Below are 20,259 nucleotides of genomic sequence, written 5' to 3'. Positions count from 1 at the left end.
TTTGCATTGTTTCCAAACGCAGCTTAAGGCTCAATTTGAAAAAAGTACAAATACAAATATGTACAGCACAAATACATACAAAATATAAGATTTTGCACTCTACATATTTGTATTCATACTTGATGAGGCGCGATCCGGGCACTCCTAGCTGGCGGGTGGCCGGCTCCTTGTCGGCAACACGCGACACCTGAGAAGATTGAAGGAAGGATTCCCGAGGATTTGCTCGGTGGGAATACTCCGATGCTTAAGTTAGTACTGTGTATGGGGAGTAAAGAGAGAAAACGAGAGCTAAGAGTGGAGGTCGCACTTTATCACTATATTTGAGAGGTTAGAGGTCTCAAGAGAGAGTTTCTCCTCTGCCTTGAGGGCTTTTATAGGAGCGCTCTTGCGAGATCGGGCATAACCGCCACTAGGTCCCTGCCACAGCCATTACCTGCCAGGGCTGAGCAGGTGGCCGTTGGGACGTACTCCTTACTCGGGCGAGTGACACATCCCCAAAGTGACAGGCATGCCTCAGCCTACTGAGAGACGTGGGCGCAGACTGTCGAAAGGACAGGGACTGCGCCGTCAGTTAGGGACGTGGCCCAGTTTGACGGGTATGGCTTATTAAATAGAAGCTTCCTGAGGAATGCTCGTGTGGCCCATTCGCGAGATACTTTGCAACGAGCTTCGAATACTTCAGAAGTACCCTTAGTAGAATTGGTCCTCGGATGACTTGCCTTGTTCGGGAGCTCAGGCGAGCCGGCTTTCTTAGCTCGCAAGTTAAATTTTTCCTTGGAATATCCCTTGAGGTAGCTCGGGGGACCCGGAGCCCGCATTGTGGCGAGCCCCTCCTTTACCCCACTACCATGTAGCGAGCTGCTTTATGGACCTATCACTTAGCCGTATTGGACCACAATACTGAGTTGTCGCTTACGCTGAGTCAGCGTCCACGTGTCATCGTTTCATAGGTCGGGTCAAATTATCCTTCATCAATTGCCCCCCACTCCTCGGGCTAAGAGTGTCACCTTAGCGCGGGGAGTTTATGAAGCTCGATGGACTGATTTGACCGAAATTCAAACTTGATTGACTGTCTTCAATAAATGCATTTGCGGGAATCAAGAGATCTTCTGATTTCTCTAACTTTTCGAATTCCGAAAACGTGCTAAGGTGGCCTTTAATTCCGAATGTCGTGCGGCTGTGACTTCCTTAATCGTGGAAGATGTGCCGCCAATCGCCTTCGGTTTTCAGAAGGCATGCGGTCAGGGCGCCCGCGGACCGTTGGATCTGCTTTGATCCAAGCCGTCGGTTTCAGAGGGCGAGGGCTATAAATGGGGGGTCCCCATCGGCCCTATCTCCGTCCACGCCATCTTGCTTTGGGCTCTGAGGTCGCGTACTTCGCTTAGTCTACTCGAGTTTCTCAGTCTGCTCCATTCCATTTACTCTGGTGAGTCCCAATTGCCGTTTGCCATGTCTGGGTACCCACGCCGTACTTACCACAGGAGCGATAGCCAAGATGACGATGCTCCCTCGGGCTCGGGGAGAGCTTAGGAGCATATTCCGGAGGCTCGGGAGGCCTCTGGCGACATGGCGTCCACTTCTAGGGAGAGGGAGCCTGATACCTTTGGCCCTTCCTTAATGACAGCGGAGAGACTCAGGTCTCTGATCCGCTACTTTCGCCTTCCTGGGGACCTGGTTTACAGCCTCCCTATTGGCAACTTTCCTTGGGAGCATGGTCCCAATGACATAGTGATCTTTCAGGAACAGCTTGAGGCTGGCCTGCGTCTTCCCCTGCACCCCTTGATAGTGGAGGTGCTGAACCACTTCAACGTCACTATTGACCAGCTTCACCCCAACGCCGTTCGAAACATGGTTGGGACTATATCCCTATGCCACGAGTACTGCCTCCCTTTGGACCTTGACATTTTTGCCTCTATCCTTTGTATAAAGAATGCTGCTCCTGGGTTCTCCCAGAGAGGCGCTTTTACTACCTCTCTCCCCGTCGCGGCTACAAGCTCTTGTACAAGCTGCCAAATAAGATCCCCGCCTGGAAGTGGGACTACTTTGTGGTCCGTAACCCCGAGGGGTGGCCCTTTCCCACTGCTCGGAGGGGCGCCATCCAGGACCCCGGGGCCGAGCTGAACCCTGAGATTCGGAAAACGATGCTATCCTGGGCGTCGGTAGGCTTCCTTTGCTCGAACTATTTGGCCGAGGAGAAGCTCGTGCAGGCAGGCTTGAGCCCGGGTAGGTCGGCCTTTTAGGTCGCGTAGTGTCTTGTGACTTGTGTACACATGCATTTTGCTTCCTGTTGGACTAATATCTTGTGGTCTTTTGGCAGCCATCATGTCTAGTGCCGATTCGCGCCGCCTTCTCTCGGGCAGCCAGAGACGCCAGGTGAAGAGGACGTGCCCCGACCAGACCCCTCCTTCAGGAAGCACTGAGTTCGGGTATGCCGAGTCGGTCCTGCCCTCTCCTCCGCCCGAGGTTCCGATGCCCCCTCCTGAGGGAACTAGTGGGGTCAACCCTGGGGGAAGAGAGCCCTCTCTGCCAGGGGAGGCCCCCTTTAACCCCCTTCAGCCCCATCCTTACCCCCGGTTCCCAGTGGGAAACTGGGAAGGGGTAAACGATTATCTGGTAGCTCGCCAGAGGAGTCAGAAGGCAATCAATAATGACGAGATCGCTCAGTGGGGAAACATGGAGCCCGGGGATCTCTCTGCGTTCGCCTCTGCCCACTACATGGTGGTAAGTGGCCTTTTTCCCTCTCGTTTTGCCCTTTTTTCGCTGTCTTCTGATCTTCTTTTTCGTCAATAGGTAAATTCCGCCATCCATGCCATGGCTCTCCAGACGCACATCCATCGCGTCGACGCCCTCGACCAACGTGCTGCCAATCAGAAGCTCCAAGTCGAGCTCGACCGGATTCGGGGTGAGCTCCGTCACACTCGCAAGGGGAGCGAGTCTCAGGAGCTTCTCGTCCACGACCAGGAGGCTCAAATCGCTCGGCTTACTGAAGAGAGCGCACGCTATAGGGAGGAGTCGTCGAGGATGGCGGGGGAGAGGGAGCTCCTTAGGCAGCAGGTGCGGGAGTTGGAGTCCACTCTTTTGAGTCGGACCCGAAACTTTGATCAGATGGTGGAGGCTGAGCGAGAGAAAGCAGTCTAGGATTTTAAAGACTCCTAGGGATTTCATGACCTCCAGGCGGAGTATGGTTCGGGTTCGTACCGCTCAGGGTTCAAGCTCTGCCGGTGGCTGGTTCGGAAGAAGTTCTCTAGGCTCAAACTTGACGGCATTACTATGAAGGGTCTGTCCCTTGAGACAGCAGACCAGGCGGATCAAGAGGAGCCTGACTCTCCGGAGGATGAGGAGGCGGATCCTTGAGGTGGCGTTTCTCTGGACTTCTATGGCTTTTGGGTGCCGTAAACCCAGTCTTTCACCAGTTTTTTGGTTGGGCGGTCATGCCCTATGATGATCAAACCTTTCCCGAGCTGTTTAGCTCGGTTGCTGCACTTGTTATTTTCCTTTACTGCATTTGTTTTTTTTTTTTTTTTTTTTTACGATGAAAGTCTCTCCCTTCTTCTAAGTATGATGAACTCCTTTCGTTTTTGCTAAAGCGATCTCATCATTTGGGTTATTGAAGTAACCTACCCAAAGTAGAGCTCTTCGGTAGGCGTTCTCCCTATGTCACGTTTAGGGCCTCCATGGCATATCGTGAAGTGATTACTACGTACGTCCGAACTAGGCATTGGTTGGTTATCCTTTAGATCGACCGGCGTATCGAGACGAGCTGTGCTTCGTAGGGTTTGAACCCGAGCTGCTAACGCCTTTAATATTTCATACTTTGCCTTCGCCATTGAGGTAGCTGTCTTTCTTCACGCCGAGGTCTTCGTTAGCTCGGTGTTTTGGCCCTTAGGCTTAGGGAGGGACCCGTAGTCCGCTCTTGGATTCTCCCAAGCCGAATTGGCGATTGAGATCTTCTTGTGCCAAGGTCATGTTAGCCCGGTATTCTGGCCCTTAGGCTTTGGGAGTGGCTCGTGTTCTACTCGATTCTTACAGGTAATACTGCCTCAAGTTGACAATATTCCATGCTCGAGGTACTTGTTTCCCTTCGAGGGTCTCGAGCTCGTATGTTCCTTCCCCAAGCACTCATTTCACTCGGTAAGGACCTTCCCAGTTGGACCCGAGCTTGTCAGTGCCAAGCTTAGGCACCATAACTTTATGAAGGGCCAGGTCGCCAACGCGGAGATTTCGCTTCTTGACCCAGGCGTTATAGTACCGAGCTACTCTCTGTTGGTAGGCTGCGGTCCTAATGTACGCGAGGTCCCTTACTTCGTCGAGTAGGTTGAGGTTGGTACGTAACTCATCTTCGTTTGTTTGATCACTGTATGCTTCTAGGCACAACGTAGGTACTTCGATCTCTGCGGGGATCACTGCTTCAGTGTCGTAGGTGAGATTGAAGGGTGTTTCTCCCGTGGCGGTCTTCTCCGTGGTCTGGTAGGCCCATAGGACACTGGGTAGTTCATCTGCCCACAATCCTTTAGCTCGGTCTAGCCATGCCTTTAGTCCGAGGAGGATGGCTCTATTCGTGACTTCTGCTTGGCCGTTTGCTTGAGGGTGCGCGACTGAAGTAAAATTTTGTCGGATTCCCATGTCTCGGCACCAGTCTTGAAATTTGATGTCCTCGAACTGTTTTCCGTTGTCAGAGATCAATACCCGAGGTAATCCGAAGCGGCATACGATGTTCTTCCAAAAGAAGTTTTGGACATTTCGGGCTGTTATCGTTACGAGGGGTTCGACTTCTACCCACTTGGTAAAATATTCCACTACTACCACTAAGAACTTCCTTTCCCCCGTTGCTGGTGGGAATGACCCGAGTAGATTGATGCCCCACTGTGCAAAGGGCCACGGACTTGTGAGATATTTGAGGTCGGCAGCGGGTTGGTGGTAAATATTGGCATGTCTCTAGCATTTGTCACATTTCTAACGAGTTCAATGGCATCTGCCTTCATTGTTGGCCAATAATACCCTTGTCGAAGCGCTTTCTGGGCGAGGGCCCTGCCCCCCAAGTGTCCGCCACATAGACCCTCATGAGTGTCTTGGAGTACGAGCTCAGCTTCGGTAGGTCGCAAGCAACACAGGTAGGGGAGCGTGTAGGATCTCCTGTACAACCGCTCGTCTATCATGACGTGTTTAGCTGCCTAGCGCTGCACCCTTCTGGCTGCATTGTGATCTGCAGGGAGGGTCCCGTGTAACAAGCAGCTCATGAGTGGGTCAATCCAGCTTGGCTCTGTTTGAACGACGGGAGCGACCTCCTTTGCCCCCCCGAGAATGCTAGGTCGAGACAGGTCCTCTATGTGCACGGTTCTCATGGTGATGTCGCTAGTGCTGGCTAACTTGGATAGGGCATCGGCCTCAGCGTTCTCCGACCTAGGGATCTGTCTGACGAAGTGTGACTGGAAGTTTAGCAGGGCCTCTCTGACTTTGGCTAAGTAGGTGACCATGGTCGGCTCGCGAGCTTCATATTCGCCAATGACCTGGTTGACCACGAGCTGGGAGTCGCTGCAGATAACGATATGCTTGGCTTTTACTTCTCTGGCTAAGGCTAGTCCGGCTATCAACGCCTCGTACTCTGCTTCATTGTTAGACGCCTCGAACTCGAAGCGTAGCGCGTATTCCAGTTTCATGTTGCTTGGGCCGTGCAGAACTATTCCGGCACCGCTGCCCTACTGGTTCGAGGAGCCATCTACGTGAAGGATCCAGGGCTCCTCATCCCAGCTCGCGGTTGACCGAGCTAGGTGAGGTGCCACACTGGCTGCTACTTCACGAGGTTCGGACTCAACCGACCTGGGAGCTTCGGGCTCACCCGAGGTGGGAGCCTCACGCTCAACCGGCCTGGGAACTTCGGAGCTGAATGTGCATTCGGCTATGAAATCTGCTAAGGCTTGGGCCTTAATGGCAGTTCGCAGCTTGTACGTGAGGTCGTACTCGCTGAGCTCGATGGCCCACTTCGTCAACTGATCGGAGACCTCGGGCTTAAGCAATACTTGCCTCAGAGGTTTGTCGGTAAGGACGATAACAGTATGAGCTTGAAAGTACGGGCGGAGCTTCCGAGCTGCAATTATCAATGCATATGCTAGCTTTTCCATCTCCGGGTATTTTGTTTCTGCTCCCTGCAATACTTTGCTAACATAATAGATGGGTCGTTGGACCCGATCTGCTTCCTTTATTAGTACCAAACTGACCACCTCGTCGCTTGCCGAGAGGTATAGTTCTAAAACATCGCCCTCATCAGGCCGGGTTAGGATCGGCACACTAGAAAGGTATTCCTTGAGCTCGTCGAACGCGAGCTGGCAATCTTGGGTCCATCCGAACCCTTTGCCCTTTATTGCCTTAAAGAACGGCAGACAGCGGTCCGCCAACTTAGACATGAAACGGCTTAGGGCGGCTATGCGGCCATTCAACATCTGAACCTCCTTTGGCTTTCAGGGTAAATTCATGTCTAAGATGCCCTTAACCTTATCCCAGTTGGCCTCAATGCCGCACCGGTTAACGATGTATCCCAGGAATTTACCCGAGGTCACGCCGAACACACACTTGTTCGGATTTAATCTCATATTGAACTTACGCAAAATTCCAAAAGTAGAATGCAAGTCTTGTATTAATTCATGTGAGAATTGGGTTTTGACGACCATGTCATCTACATAGCATTCTACTTTTCTGCCGATTAACGGCGCAAACAATTTATTTACAAGCCTTTGAAAGGTTGCCCCTGCGTTTTTCAACCCGAAGGGCATAACCTTGTAACAGTATAGGCCGAATTCAGTGATGAAGGCAGTCTTTTCTTCGTCCGCCGGGTCCATCTTGATCTGGTTATAGACCGAGTAGGCGTCCAAGAAACTTAGTAACTCATGCCCTGAGGTCACGTTCACCAAACGGTCGATTCTGGGGAGCAGGAAGCAGTCTTTCGGGCAAGCCCGGTTCAGGTCGGTGTAGTCGACGCACATGCGCCACTTGCCATTGGCCTTCTTTACCAGGACGGGGTTGGCTACCCAGCTTGGGTAGTGGACTTCTCTTATGAAGTCCGCCGCGAGGAGCTTCTCGACTTCCTCGCCGACCGCTTCCCACCGTTCCGGGGGTAGGTTGCATTTCTTTTGTCTAACGGGCCTAACTACAAGATCAGTGTTCAGCTTGTGAGTTATGAGTTTGGGGTCTATACCGGGCATTTCTGCCGCGGACCATGCAAAAATATCTAAAATTGAAGTAAAAAACTTACCAGTTCGGATCGTAGGGGCCCCTGGACGGAAGCGCCGATCTGGAGCATCCGAGCTGGGTCTGCTGTTGAGGTCGGGACCGCGACTGCTTCTTCTGTGGGCGCGGCTCGTTCTTCGCCTTGCTCCGTGGGTCATTCCAGTTCAAGGTTATTGGCCACCTTCGTTTTCTCCTTTAGGGTGGCAACATAGCACTTGCGGGACTCGAGCTGGTTGCCCCGCGCTACTCCCACACCGAAGTCTGTTGGGAACTTCATGGCCAAGTGGTAAGTGGAGACAACCGCCCGTAGGGCATGGGTGATCGGTCGACCTACTATGGCATTGTAGGGAGAGGGGGTTGCTACCACTAGGAAGTTGTGTTCGAATCTGACAACACAAGGCCATGTGCCGATCTCTACAGGTACTGTTATTTTCCCAAGGGGCCGGACTTCTTCTCCGCTGAAGCCTACCAAAGGAGTGTCTGCGGGCTTCAGGTCGCTTCTCTGTAACTGGAGCTGGTCAAACGCGGCTTTGAAGAGTATGTTGGCCGAGATGCCCGAGTCGACGAGTATGCGTCTAACCTCGAAGTCGTTGATTCTCAGCTTTATTACGAGCGCGTCGTCGTGGGGGTAATGGACCCCTCGCGCATCGTCTTCTATGAAGAAAATTGGCTCTTCCGTTCTCGTCCGCTTTGGGGGGTTCTGTTCCTCCCGGGTGACCTCACGAACCAACGTCCGAGCTGCCGCTAAGGTGCACCCTGCAACGATCGAACCTCCTGCTATCATGTGGATGGTTCCCCGAACTGGCCTCTCATCTGGGGGCTGTCTCTGCGGTTGTTCGGCTGGCCTGCTACTGGACTCGGGAGTGTCTTTGCCATGCTCCCCTTGCCGACTTGTTCTATTACTATTATTAGTGTTATTATTATTTTCTACAAAGTTTCTCAAATATCCGCGACGGATGAGCTCCTCTATCTCGTCGCGGAAGTTTTTACAACTCTCGGTACTGTGACCGTGGTCCTTGTGAAAGCTGCAATACAGACTTTTATTTCTTTCATTGGGATTCCCCCTCAGATGGGGCGGCCACTTCACGTACGGGGCGTCCTTGATTGCCATCAGGATTTCGGCCCGCTTTGCGTTCAGTGGAGTGTAGTCAGCTCGATCTGGTGCAAGAGCTTGGAACAACTGACCCGCCTTTGCACCCCGAACTATTTCCTTTTTTCTTCGGGTGTCCTCTTGACTGGAAGGTTCCCCTTCTCTCTTTCTTTTTTCGGGTGCGCCCTCACCCTTCTGGTTGATCTCCTCTTCGGTGGCTATGAACTTATCCGCAAGCTTTAGAAAGTCGATTATGGTCGTGGGTTGGTTGACGACCATGTGCCACTTGAACTCTTTGTGCTTTACGCCCTTCTTGGCCACTGCTAGGCGTACAGCGGGGTCCAGGCGCGGTATCTGCATACAAGCGTCGTTGAACCGCTTGATATAACTTCGGATGGACTCCCCTTCTCTTTGGGCTACGCTGAAGATGCTTTCTTCAGTCCGCGGGCATCGTTTGCTGGTGACAAAGTGGGACGTGAAGGCTTGTGCGAACTACGCCCAACTTCTTATCGACCCAGGTGCCAAGTTCCAGTACCACGTGCGGGCTGCTCCCGTGAAAGTAGTGGAGAAGGCCACGCACATGCATGACTCACTGGCTCGCGCCAGGTGCATCTGTGACTGAAAGGCGTCTACATGATCATTCGGGTCGAACGACCCGTCATACTTGTCAAGAGGGGGAAGTTTGAAATCCTTGGGCATCGGGACTGCCAAGAGTTCGGAGGACAGGGGGGATGGAACCGAGAGGAGGGGAGCCTTGGCTTCGGCTGAGCCTACCTCTTCTTTGCCCATGAACTCGAGCAAATCGCGGGTGACAGATCGACGAGCTCGGCGGTGGCGTCTCTGCTTCTTGGTGGGTTCAGCGTTCGTGCTGCTCACCTCCGCGTTGTCTACAATGGTTTGCGCCGGGAGTAGCCCGGTCTGCTGGTGATGGCTGTGGATAGAAGGGGCCTGCTTAGAGTCTGTTGCCAAGATCTCGAACCGGTTTTCAAGGATTGGGGTTCCGAACTTCGACTATCAAGGCGACGTTGACCTGTCGGGCCGGGGTCCTCCCGACCTGTCTACCCGTGGCGAGATCGGGGTAGCCGGTCTCTCCCGTCTGCCGTGGGGGGAGGCCTGGTTTTTTGGGAGATTTTGGGGGGCCTCTCCTCAGCCGGAGTGCTCGCTCTGGCGACGAGATTTGGCTTGCTGCGAGGCCAGGTGCTGAGGTTGGAGTTGAGGCTGTTGAAGCTGGGGTTGGGGCAGCTGGGGGAACTGCTGCTGATACTGGTACCGGGAGACCTGGTGCAGCACGTGCTATTGATAGAGCTGAAGTTGTTGGAGTTGTTGCATTTGGGCCTGCATGGCCTTCATGCACTACATCAGGTCCTCCAGCTGGTTCGGGCTGGCCGCTGGAGGCACAACCGAGGGTTTGGTGAACGTCGTTCCGACTGTAGCGGGGAGTGGGGCGATGACAGGTGCCATTGTGAGAGGCACGTTCAAGCTGGGGATTCCATCCGCTGAGAGGGGGACAGTGAACTGTCTGATACAGACAATAGGAGACTGGGGTTGCTCCCTGGAGTTACCCATTTCCGTGCCTCGTCCGACGTCGCTAGAGGAAGCCATGAGCGTTGGGTTGTTTCAAGGAAGAAGAAGTAACTGAAAGAATTCAAAGGGGAAGGCCTTTTGAAGCGTTCCCACAGACGGCGCCAAATGATGCGGCGCGATCCGGGCACTCCTAACTGGCGGCTGGCCGGCTCCTTGTCGGTAACACGCGACACCTGAGAAGATGAAAGGAAGGATTCCCGGGGACTTGCCCGGTGGGAATACTCCGATGCTTAAGTTAGTACTGTGTATGGGGAGTAAAGAGAGAAAACGAGAGCTAAGAGTGGAGGTCGCGCTTTATCACTATATTTGAGAGGTTAGAGGTCTCAAGAGAGAGTTTCTCCTCTGCCCTGAGGGATTTTATAGGAGCGCTCTTGTGAGATCGGGCATAACCGCCACTGGGTCCCTGCCACAGCCGTTACCTACCAGGGCTGAGTAGGTGGCCATTGGGACGTACTCCTTACTCGGGCGAGTGACACACCCCCAAAGTGATAGACACGCCTCTGCCTACTGAGAGACGTGGGCACAGACTGTCGAAAGGACAGGGACTGCGCTGTCAGTTAGGGACGTGGCCCAGTCTGACGGGTACGGCTTATTAAATAGAAGCTTCCTGAGGAATGCTCGTGCGGCCCATTCGCGAGCTACTTTGCAACGAGCTTCGAATACTTCAGAAGTACCCTTAGTAGAATTGGTCCTCGGATGACTTGCCTTGTTCGGGAGCTCAGGCGAGCCGACTTTCTTAGCTCGCAAGTTAAAGTTTTCCTCGGAATATCCCTTGAGGTAGCTCGGGGGACCTGGAGCCCGCATTGTGGCGAGCCCCTCCTTTACCCCGCTACCATGTAGCAAGCTGCTTTATAGACCTATCACTTAGCCGTACTAGACCACAATACTGAGCTGTCGCTTACGCTGAGTCAGCGTCCACGTGTCGTCGTTTCATAAGTCGAGTCAAATTATCCTTCATCAATACTCCTTCCAAACTGAACCTAATGGACATGACATTTAAACACAAAGGAGTGGTGAAACCATATTCAACGTAAAAATGGAAGTGGCTTTTCTTTTTTTTTTTCTTTTTTGCTTTTATTGAGAAAATGTGGAATAGGGTAATGGAAAGATGAAATTTGGGGCAAGACCAGGAGGTCCTCCTTATGTGCAGAATTAACTATTTTATTTTAAATTTAAACAAAATTTTACAATGGCCACCCCTGTATCAAGAGAAAATTTAGAGGCTTAAAAATAATATAGGCTTTACAAATATCAATGAAATTAAAGGCTCTGTTTGATTAGTGGATTAAGGGTAAATCCTGGTTTACTTTTGCTTCCAATTTGGCCCTGTTTTCTAATGTTTGTAAGTAAAATGTTTGGTCCCCAAATCAGGCACAAAATTTGTATCCGGTTCAAATTTGCATTGCACACAAAGTGAACTTTTAATATACAAATTCTAAGTTATAGACGGATGATTTAGATCCCTTTCAACATCAATAGGATTTCCATTATGTAAGCACAAAGACCATTTTTAGATACTAGATGGCCATTCATTTTTTACTTCTTATCCATAAAGAATCAAAAGCTTTTGATATAATATAAATTTTTTTGTGATTTGACATGAAAGTGAAATTAGTAAGAAACATGGAAAAAAAATTAGGAATATTCTATGCCTTTTACATGTCACCCCTAAGGCAAATTTCTTTTTGGTAGTCAAAATAACACACTCATTAACTGATAGAGTCAGCAGAAATTACATCCAACAACCAAAAAGGAGGTCTATCCCACCATACCTCATCTTTTAGCCCATTGAGCTAACACATGAGCTGCCTTGTTAGAATATATATAAACTTTATGGAATCGAAATCTATCAATATATACTCCCAAGGCAAAACTTGTAGAATTGATATTTATATGGGAAAACACATTTTGTGAATTAATTAAGGTACATTGTAGATCACCCCCTAACTGTTCAATAATTATTCATAAAACTTGATAGTAAATTATCACTTTCTTTCAATTCTTTTTAAAAGTATGCCACCATGAAACAAAATTTTTATAAAATTATACCCTTAAAGACAAAATAGCATTTTTTTGCAACATGAGATAAATGTAGTGTGAGTTTCATTTATTTGATAATTAATTGGACAAAACCCTACTTATTACCAATTATGATATTGTAGTTTTAGGTGTATTTTAGTCATATAGAAGAATATCAAATTTTTTATAAAAAACTTATTTATTTTATATTTATATCTAACATATAACTCTCAATTCAACTTGATAAAGCCTTGTACCAATTAAGGCTCAAAGTATCGATACTCTCGATATGCAAAAATGTATATAGAGAGTTTTTTGCCCATCCAATTGTCAATAGGGGTGCAACTTGGATTGGGTTGGGTTGAGAATTTGTTAAATTTTCAATGGGCCAGAATCCTAACCTGAGCCCCATGTAATTGAAATTCTTCAATCTTGCAGACGACAGACCTAGATATATTACATGATGTTTCAATATTTAAAACAATTAAAAGTATATAAGTCATGGTATTTAGCTTATTGGTTCCCCTGAAAAAACCAATACACAGCACTACTTTGATCCTTGGTCCCAACTATATGGGTCGACCATATGGTTTCTCCATCATACTCAGTCAAGGATATGAAAAACATTACTTTTAGGAAATGTTGGCGTAAAAAATCCATGAGTTTGACCAAAGTTTTATATTGACTGCAGACTTCATACAACCCTCCTCCATTTTGTAATGAGACCAGAAGTAAACCCCTTTTATCACTTACTTAGAGCATTCAGGCCAATTGATTCTTTTAGGCTCAGTTTGGAAGGAGTACAAATGCGAATATGTAGAGTGCAAAACCTTATATTTTGCATTATTTTGTATTTGTACTCTTTCCAAACTAAGCCTTAATGTCATTTATGCATGAATCAATTGTATGGCATTCACACCAAGTGCTTCACCTTCATTACAAATGGAAGTAAACATTTTATTTGCAGTCTTTGACATAGTAAGTGGTTATTTCATGTCCTTTGAAGCATGGTTTAAATTTAGGGAATCTGTCCATTTGGGACCTTCTATAAAATGAAGATTTTTTTTTTATCTTTTGAAAATTTAAGCACAATTTTTTGATAATCTTTGTTTTTTATTTACTACTCTTATTACTTGATAAATAATCTCAATACTGACCCTAAAATTTTGGAATTTTTTTTTTTTTTTGTATTGGTTTCAGAAACTAGCTGACACAAATAGACTCAAAATTTAGCCAAAATGCCAGCCTTATTAGAAACTGATATTTAAAACCAAGCATTATTGAACTAAGAGCTCTTCCACCTTTCTTGTGGGCCTCTCTTGTGGGCTTCAAAGTACAACATGGGTTTTAGCCTTTTGGGAGATGTTTATCCACTTTTGGGCCATTTGAATCCCAAGGGAGAGTGGGAGACATATGGGTATGGATAGAGATTTTACCATATTTAAACAATACATATTTAATTCCCTGCACGTGGTAGACCTTTTGTCTAAGTAACCGAAAAGGCTAAAATACCATAAAAACATTTTTTTTTTATTGTTACAAGAAAGAAATTCAATTGGACTATAATTGCTACATTTGTTGGAAAGTGAATTTTAAAAGCATGGAAGCATTGTCTACGTAGATGTTGCCACAGTCTCTACATCCCACCATTAAAGTGGGTTTGGCTTTTCTGGGCCCACCATTAAAGAATTCCACTTGGTTGTGGGATTCATCATGCATGTACACAGAATAATTTTCAATTTTTTATTCAAAAAGAAAAAAAAAATAGAACCTTCGTTCAGTGTATAATACGGGATGTAGAGCTGTCTACACTGTCAAAAATACAGAATCCGTTGAAGATCATCCAGAGGATGAGTCCACAATTCACCAGCAGATGGACCATTACAGCCCATTGTGGTGGGCCATAAGAGCCAGAAGTCCAAAATCAGAGAATCGAATCTTCAGTGAATCCTGCCTGCGTGAACCTCCTGTTTAGAATCTGAACAGCCAATAGAGAGCTAAATTCTATGATAAAATGATTGAATCCATAATGTCGGGCCGAGGGAAGAGTGAAAAGAATAGCCCATGATTCAGAAATAGGCTGGGCCCCTAAATTTACCCATCTCCTCTCTGCCCATGTGAAGTCCAATGAACCCACAGCCATAGAGCTCCTAATGAATTTTGCAGAAAAACACTTCCATATTTATGATGTTATTTCAATAGGTAACAAAGTGAGAGATGTATAGTATTTATTAAAAGAAGTGTTCTTTTATAAATTAAAGAGGTTAGAAGAGTCAAAGGTGGACAAAAAAAGACTTGAGTGAAAGTAATAAAAAATTATTTAAGCATTCATAATTTGACGATGGATGTGACATTGAATAGACACACAATGACAAGAGAGGATTTACATAGCCTAAAGTTGGGACAAAGCTTAATCACTTAAATGGTGATAATAATGATGATGAATCAAATAACTTAAAGTTGCAATTCCATTAACCTTAACAAGTAACCCAATCAATGCATTTCACAGTTGATCCAGAAAAATATGTTTACCAAAAAAAACATAATTCAAAAAATCATGGAAACATGATTTTAAATTTAGGCTTTATTTAATTGCATTTAAAATAAAGGAAAATGTATATATATATTGAAAAATGTTTACTGAGTTATATTCTTAATTTTCCTGCAGCTTCACTTATCTTGTAAAGAGTATTGGAAAAATGAAAGGATATGACTAAAGGGCCTAGCCCATAAACTTGGGCTTCATGCAGTGTAAATTCTTTAAATCAGTTTTTCGACTTGCACCATCAGAATAGAGGTGCAACTTCGGCTGGATTAGCCCAAAACCAACATCAAAAGTCAGGTTTGGTTGATGTTTGGCTTTAGGATTAGCGTTGAAAAATATGAAACCAACTTAAGATTAAGGCTGGAGCATTGCCCAACCCGAGCCCTTCAAATTTGAATTTATAAATATGCATGAGTACATTAGAGAACCTTAATTTACAAATCTTAAGTATAAGAAATGAAAATTTTAGCAAAATGAAGTCAAGAAATAAATCCAACTTGATCCCAACTCACCCAAAAAAGAAAGTTGAGTTGGGTTAGGGTTACAGTTGGGGGTTCAACAACTCAAGTTAATTTAGAGCTGGCCACAATCCTTACTGACCTGATCTGATTTGCACCCTTACCTTTGTTCACAGTGGTTTGCAAAACGCAGATGAATATTGACACAATCATCTATCTAGATAAGTTTATTTACCCATGTTTTTTTATTTTCCGGGTAAATAAGACAATGATGGTTTTAGCCATAAAAAGTCATTATTAAAAGAAGCAATTTCCTTCATGTGGGTAAGTTACCTGGGTAAGTGATACCTAGAAAAAAATTATCGATTGACCCTACATAAATCTGAAAAAAGAACATGAATATCTGGGTCAATGGAAACCAAAATCCCATTGTCTGACTTTCCCCTCTCTCAAAATTGAAAAAACAAATGGGTCCTAAAGCTGTGTTTGGTTGCAGTGCAATTTTATTTGCACTAGTACAAATGCATGGGAGTGCAAATTAAAAAAATGCAAATTATCGTTTAATTTTATTTTGGGTTTTACTTTATTCTACTTCACATCTTAATTTACTTTATTTGTACTAGAATCAAAGAAATTAAGCTACATTTTGAAACAAAAATAAGTAAGAATTTACATTCAAATTATTTGCACTGCCATAGTTTTGCATCAGTGCAAATTTATTTGCATTGCAACCAGACACAACCTAAGACTCAATTTAAAAAGAGTATAAACACAAATATGTCAAACGCAAAACCTTGCATTTGCATTCTACATATTTGTATTTACACTCTTCCAAAACTGAGCCGACATCTATTGACACACTCATCTACGCCTAAACGAATGAATCTTAAAATTACAAAGTCATCTATTGACACAATCATCTACGCCTAAAGTAGATAACTAGAACACCCCTCCACCTGCAAATAGTAGTTAAACTGTGATCTTTAGGCTATGTTTGGTTTAAAGGAAATGGTAGAGAAAGGAAGGGAAAGTTAGGGATTCCCTACCTTTTCCTTCAAACCAAACAGGCAAACACAACTTTAATAAACCAGCCCAACTTGAAATTGAAAAGATGGGTCCAGGGCCCCCAGGCTGGCCCAATTGATTTAGGTCCGACAGCTTCTGAGTTGATGATCGGACTGACCTTGGCCTCTATGCCCAGTTTACTGTGGGACAGGCTTGGCCTGAATCATTGACATAATATTGTCCACGAGGCCCAAGTATTTAGCAGGCTAGGCCTAGGTCTAGGCCCAACGACTTTGCAGGCCGTGTTTGCCAGTATCTTTCAGCCTAAATGGGCTTTTAAAAAAATTCATTTTTAAAACAGATTTTTTTAAAAAGGTGCTGGATTTTAGTGCTTGGCTGGTCATGGACATTTTTTATTAAATTTCTTTTTTTTTTTTTGTAAATGTGAAATGTTAAATGAAATCTTCTTTCTGCTTTTCAAAAGGTTAAGGTTTTTTATGCAATAAATCCCCTTTTGAACTCTTCACTAAATGATTTCTCTCCAATATTAAAAGAACAAAAAAAATGGAGAAGTGCTTCCAAATATGGCCTAGATTTGGATTCACATTTCCAACCTGGGTTTGGATACACATTTTTATGCAACAAAGCCCCTTTTGAACTTTTCACCAAATGATTTCTCTCCAATATGATTCTTCTTTCGCATGAAACTTTATGGCCATTTCTTGTCAAAAGTAAGTGGGGATTCTCTAGATTTGTTCAGTGTTTTGCCAGTATTTTTGAACTGTCATTGATCCAAATGGTTGGACCGTTCGACTTGGGAACCATCTAATCTATCTATTCTGATTCACCCTTAACCTGTTATTTGGCCAAAATCATTGACTTGGTCAGTGACTTGTTGACCATTGACCCGAAAAATGGTTTTTGGCCATTTTTATTTTAATTATTTTTAATTTAGAGCAGGCCTTCCGTTCGAAGCGGATGGTTAAACCACTAACCCAGAAACTGTTAGCCAAAGTGTTAGGCAAGTCTTTCCACAGTCTTCTAGGCTTTGACAAGTTCAAAAGATCGAAATTCAGTCTTTTCCATTTAGTAATCAAAAGCTGGAAGGATGAGAAAACGCATGCACACAAAGACCTAAAAAGACTGAAAACTCTGAATTTTGGGAAGCTTTAAATGAAGTCTTTTGGTCTTTTTGTATGACTAGTATTTAATCATGTGCATTGCATGTAAGAAAATTTTCTTCATATTAATTACTTGAATTTTAGATATATCATAGTTAAGATAGAAAATGAAAATTTACAAATGTAATAATATGATTAAAAATAAATTCAAGTGCTTGTAGTAAAAATGCATGTTAATTGCAGATGAAAATTTTAAATTACAATAACAATTATTATTATTATTATTATTAAATTTTTAATAATTATTTTTATTTAATATGATGAATATATAACATTAGAAATGTTCCCAAATGTTTTTGACAAAAATCTGTACTTTTTCATTTTTTTGTGTTCTATCTTTTTTTTTAAATATTTATTATTCAATTATGACATATACATGGATTTTTTTGAAAAGTTATATCATTGAGCCATCATCCACATAAGAAAATAGCTTTTCTTTCAAATCAGTTTTAAATTATATATTTCATCTACATTATATAAATAATTTTGACTTATCACAATTAATTTTTGTTTAACATAATCAATATATAACTTTTTAATATATTCTTTTGATTACTTGTACTATTTTACTTTTTAAAGATTTATTATTTAATTATCATATCATCAATTAATCCACCACTAACCCACCACCCAAAAAGGAAAATAGTTTGGTTTCTAGATCGACATTAAATTTTGTATTACATTTTCATCATTAATAAAACTATTTCTTATGTATAATACTTACTTTTGTTTGATATAATGACTGCATAATATTAGAGATGTACCCAATATTTTTTTATTTTTTATAAATATATAACATTAGATATGTGCCCAATTTTTTTTCTACTTTTTATTTATGTGATCCTTTGTATTTTTTATTTTTAAAATTTTTATTATTTGACTATGATGTCATTTCATTTCTTGGCTGATTTTAAATTTGGCATTCCATTTTCATCACTAATAAAAATACTTCTTAGATTTCATATCTATTTTTGTTTAGTATAATGAATATACAATATTTTAGATATACCCAATTCTTTGTTTGCATTATATATTTTATTTATTTTTATTTTTATTATTTAATTATGATATTATTTATTAACTCATTTGACCCAAAATGGCTGAATTGAGTACCTAGTACCAGGAGGGAAGAAAATAGTTTTGCTTTCAAATTAATTGTCAAAATATATATTTTTGTAGTATTAAAATTAATGTTGTGGATTTAATTAGTAGAATTTAATGATGAGAAAAATATATCTTAAATATATGATTTAATGAGAGAATATACCTTAGATATGAGATTTAATGAGAGAGTATAGAAAAATAGTTTTATTTCCAATTGGTTTTAAATTTTACATTTCATTTTCATTGTTATATAAGAAAAAAATTTCTTATTTATCATACTTACTATTGTTTAATATGACAAATAAATGATGTTAAAAATGTTCCCATTTTTTCTAATCATACGTTCTTTGCATTTTATCTATTTCTGAATTTTATTATTTAATTGTGACAACATGAACTTTTACTTTAACAATTAATTTTATTTAATATGATGAATAATTTTTGCTTTCGGATCAGATTTAAATTATATATTTCATCTACATTATATAAATATTTTTTTTCTTATCACACTTAATTTTTATTTGACATAATTAATTTATTCTTTTGATTACTTGTACTTTTAATTTTTTAAGGATTTATTATTTAATTATCATGTCATTGATTAATCCAGTTGACCCAAATACTAACCCACCACCGAAAAAGAAAAATAATTTGCTTTCTTGGTTGACATTAGATTTTGTATTACATTTCCATATTTGATAAAATTATTTCTTATGTATAATACTTATTTTTCTTCAATATAATGAATGTATAATATTAGAGATGTACCAAATATTTTATTTTTTATAAATATATAACATTAGATATGTATCCAAAATTTTCTCTATTTTTTTTTATTTTTGTGATTCTTTGCATTTTCTATCTTTAAAAATTTTATTATTTGACTATGACATAATTTCGTTTCTATGTCAATTTAAAATTTGGAATTTCATTTTCATCATTAATAAAAATACTTCTTATGTTTCATATTTATTTTTGTTTAGTATAATGAATGTACAATATTAGAGATATGTCCAATTCTTTGTGTATTCTATATTTTATTTCTTTTAATTTCTTATTATTTAGTTATGGAATTATTTATTAACCCATTTGAACTCAAATGGTTGAATTGGTTACCCACCACCAAGAGGGAAAAAATGGTTTTTTAATTACTTTTCAAAATATTTATTTTTATATTATTAAAATTAATGTTGTGGCGTTAACCAATAGAATTAAATGATGAAAAATATATATCTTAAATATAGGGTTTAATGAGAGAATATATCCAATTGGTTTTAAATTTTATATTCCATTTCCATCATTAATAAAAGTATTTCTTATTCACCATATTTATTATTGTTTAATATGTCAAATATGTGATGCTAAAATGTTCCCAATTTTTTAAATTTTTAAATTTTTTGCATTTTATCTATTTTTAAATTTTATTATTTAATTGTGGCAACATGGGTTGGCCCATTTGACCCAAAATGGTTTAATTTCTTACCACCACCTAGATAAAAACACTATTTTTTCTCAGTAGTATGTTATTGGAATTATTAATTAATTATGTAAGGATTTAATTAATAGAACTGAATGATGAGGGGTAACTTTAAATATGGAGGGGTAACTTTTGTCCTTAAAAAATTCCAAAAATATTCTTGAGGCTATTCATGCTTTTTAAGGTAGTATAGATATATAGCTTATAAACACATTTTTGAAAGCTCGATAGACCTAGCCACTTACCGAACGGTCTTTGTCTTTAAAATAAGATCTCCAAAGATCAAAATGTCTTTTATCCATTTGGGTTGTTGGAAGATGTTTCTAAAAAGACTTACCAAACCACACTGAAATCTGAAAATTAAACACTAACATAAAGGTCAAAGCTTAAAGAAATGTAAAATGTTAACTCGGGCCATCCCGAGTTACCTCCCTAGCAACAAGTATTCACCTTTTTCTTGGACATCAAAAAAATCCCTATGTACTTTTCCTTTGTTGTTCGACAGCTTGCAACCTTCAACAAAGAGGGGTAACTATTAGCACTCAATTTTTGCTTGGTCCCTTCACTCTACCTTT

This window comes from Nelumbo nucifera, chromosome 5, assembly GCF_055504915.1.
Source record: "Nelumbo nucifera cultivar China Antique chromosome 5, China Antique-T2T, whole genome shotgun sequence".
NCBI lineage: Eukaryota > Viridiplantae > Streptophyta > Magnoliopsida > Proteales > Nelumbonaceae > Nelumbo > Nelumbo nucifera.
The sequence above is the reverse complement of the archived record's forward strand: the minus strand, read 5'-3'. Positions refer to the sequence as shown.